This window comes from Ictidomys tridecemlineatus, chromosome 6, assembly GCF_052094955.1.
Source record: "Ictidomys tridecemlineatus isolate mIctTri1 chromosome 6, mIctTri1.hap1, whole genome shotgun sequence".
Lineage (NCBI taxonomy): Eukaryota > Metazoa > Chordata > Mammalia > Rodentia > Sciuridae > Ictidomys > Ictidomys tridecemlineatus.
Genome location: NC_135482.1, coordinates 49,209,753 through 49,213,073, shown reverse-complemented (window position 1 = coordinate 49,213,073; position 3,321 = coordinate 49,209,753). Strand labels below are relative to the sequence as shown.

Here is a 3,321-nt window from a genome sequence, read left to right as displayed (position 1 = left end):
AAATGGATATTACCCAAGGTTAAACATGGTCTGCAGCAGCCTGGCAGTGGGGGGTGGAAGGAAAGTGATAGACAGTCATAGTCATAGGACAATACAGCTTGGAGGGTCACCTGTTGTTTGCCTGGTTGTTACTGCTCTCAGGAGTTACCCCTACTCTTCAGAAGATGTCAAATAGAAGACAGATAATTATACAAATCTGTCCAAAAGTAGGTGGTTAGGAGATTCAAGCATCAGGTAAAGAGATGGATGGAGGAGAATCATGAATTCTTTCTTTCTTTTTTTTTTTTCAATTCATCCTGCTACATTTTCTTTAATTAAGTACAAAGACCTCTACTCTCTAGGCATATCACCTAGAGACCATTTATTTCATCCACTGCTCTGTTTGGCAGCCAGCCTCTTGTCTCTCTCTTCAGCAATGGTGAGTCGGATTCCTTTTACTTGGGGAAGAGAAATCCATGGTTTGTTGCCTTTGCCAAAAACAAAAATGTTGGAGAGCCGGGCGGCAAAGCTGTTGCCATTGGCGTTTTTCACATGAACCATGTCAAAAGAGCCAAGATGTCTCTCTCTGTTGGTAATCACACCAATTCTTCCCAAGTTAGCACCTCCGGTCACCATACACAGGTTACCAGTGTCAAACTTGATGAAATCAGTAATCTTGCCAGTCTCCAAATCAATCTGAATGGTACCATTCACCTTGATTAGGGAATCAGGGTATCGAATGGTTCCTGCATCATGAGTCACCAGATGAGGGATTCCTTTTGTGCCCACAAATATCTTTCTCACTTTTCACAACTTGTACTTGGCCTCCTCAGGTGTAATTCGATGAACAGCAAAACGACCCTTGGTGTCATAGATCAGATAGAAATTCTCTCCAGTCTTATCAATGCTGATGACATCCATAAAACTGGTGGGGTATGTTATATTGGTTCGGACTTTGCCATCAATCTTGATAAAGCGCTGCATGCAAGTCTTTTTTACTTCATCTCCTGTCAGGGCATACTTAAGTCTGTTCCTTAGAAAAATGATGAGAGGAAGACATTCTTTCAGCTTGTGGGGACCAGTGGATGGACAAGGAGCAAACACACCAGTCAATTTATCCAGCATCCAATGCTTTGGAGCTGCTACCCGCTTCAGATGCTTCTTGGGGCCACGAGCCATGGCTGCTCTAGGCAAGGAAAGAGTGAATTCTTTCTTAATCTGATCATTATAGCTTTTCACTTTTTGTGCATGAGAGTGAATATAATATACAATACTCATATAGAAAAGTCCATAAATCGAACACCTGTGAAATCACCATGTGGGTCAAGAACAGAACAGGGCACTACACAAGTCTCTCCACAACCCTTACCTAGCACATGTCCATATCCTGATTTTTTGTTTTTTTGCAGTAAATGCTTATTTTCTTGATAGATCTGTGCCCCAAGCATGAATATCAATCAGGTATGATTGCTTGTTTGTTTATAATAATTTTTTAGTTGTAGATGGACACAATATCTTTATTTATTTTAATGTGGTGCTGAGGACCAAACCCTGTGCCTCACATATGTGAGGCAAGTGCTCTACTAATGAGCCACAACCTCTGCCCAAATTTGTTTGTTTTAAATATTTTTTCATTTATACAGAAGCATACACTTTAGTGCTTTGCTATATTTGTTCAATCTTACTTTTTTATTTTGGTACTGAGGATTGAACCCTGGGGCGATTAACCACTGAGCCACACTCCCAGCCCTTTTTATATATTTTATTTGGAGACAGGGTCTCACTAAGTTTCTTAGGGCCTTACCAAGTGGCTGAGGCTGCCTTTGAACTTGTGATCTTCCTGTCTTAGCCTCCTGAGTCACTGGGATTACAAACATGCACCACACCCAGCTCAACCTTACATTTTTAAGATTGACCTTTCATTCATTTTTGCATCTGATGGAGATGGGGTTTGATGAGTGAAGACAGGTAAGTCCTGAGACCCCTCAACCTTGTACTTCATTGGTAGTTCAGCAGGACTAATTACTGTGTGTCTAGGGTTCTGTTGCAAAGAATAGAATCCTCCTTAGCTAATTTTGGCACATAGGGATTGACCAGATTTTTACCACACAATCATTGAATGGACACATGAAATAGTATTTAGGGTGAGCTTTGGGTTACTTTCCTCTGCTCTCCCCAGCCACACACGTTCTGGGCACCAAGGGAGCTCCTGCCACTCAGCATTAGACTCCCTCCAGTCCCATCACCACCTTGCTGCTGCCTTGATCATGAAGCCACTGTAATCAAATTCTCCCAATGAAGAAAGTACCATGATTACAAAGCCATTGCCACAGATTCCAGAACCATTCCATGTCTGATGCAGATGGCCTCAGAAAGAATGAACATCCTGTTGGGCTGCTCTGTGGAATATGTCTGTAATCATGGTGACTTGGGAGGTGGAAATAAGAGGATTACAAGTTCAAGGCCAGTCTCAGCAACTTAGCAACACCCTGGCTGAAAATAAAAAATAAAAAGGACTAAAGATGAAGTGCTCCTGGGTTCAATCCCCAGGACCAAAAAAATAAAAAAATAAAAAATATAATAATAATAATAATAATAATAATAATTCTGTGCCTTTCTTCTAGATACTCAGGAAAGGTACTGTGCTAATGACTGACTGTGCTGCATTGCCAAGTAAAACCAAACGGTTCCCTGACATTCCTGCCAGCAGAAAAGGCAAAAGAAAATAAGGGCGTTTGGCTTACATACCCGAGAACCCCCAGAATTTTAGATAAAGTGGGTGGGAAAATTTAGTTTTTAGCTCTTCAGTCTTTGTTACACAAACAGAACATTACAGCAATGGCTTTCAAATTAGAGATCAGGGCTTATAAATAGTAATCATGAAAGCATTGAAAAAATGGAAAGGAACAGAATAGACAATATCAGAGGACACCAATGGGGTAAGGTTAAGTGCAGTTTTATGCAACACAGAGAGGTGTGTACATTGGATTGCAATATATGATATATATATATATTTTTTTTTTCACTGTGGATTAAGATTAAAAAAAAAAAGTTCAAGCCAAGCACAGAGATAAGCCTGTAATACTAGCTACTCCGGAGGCTGAGACAGGAAGATGGCAAGTTCAAGACCAGCCTGGGTAGCTTTTTCAATAAAGATATATTGGAAAAATCCTTTTGATTAGTGTCTCCTAACACTCCCTTTAGAAGCATCTCAGAGGTCTGAGAGCATCTCTTTCAGCCTGACCAGTTCAGAGGTCTGAGACACAATGCCAGCAATTTGAATCAGGTCTTTTCCACAGATTGCTTAAATTCAGTGAAGATCTGTTAAATTCCAGATGAAAC

General features: G+C 40.6%; 1 pseudogene; it reads right to left on the bottom strand.

Annotated features, from left to right (window-relative positions):
- Nucleotides 1-290: 290 nt before the first annotated feature.
- Nucleotides 291-1,178, bottom strand: LOC101976735 (small ribosomal subunit protein eS4, X isoform-like; annotated as a pseudogene).
- Nucleotides 1,179-3,321: the final 2,143 nt, after the last annotated feature.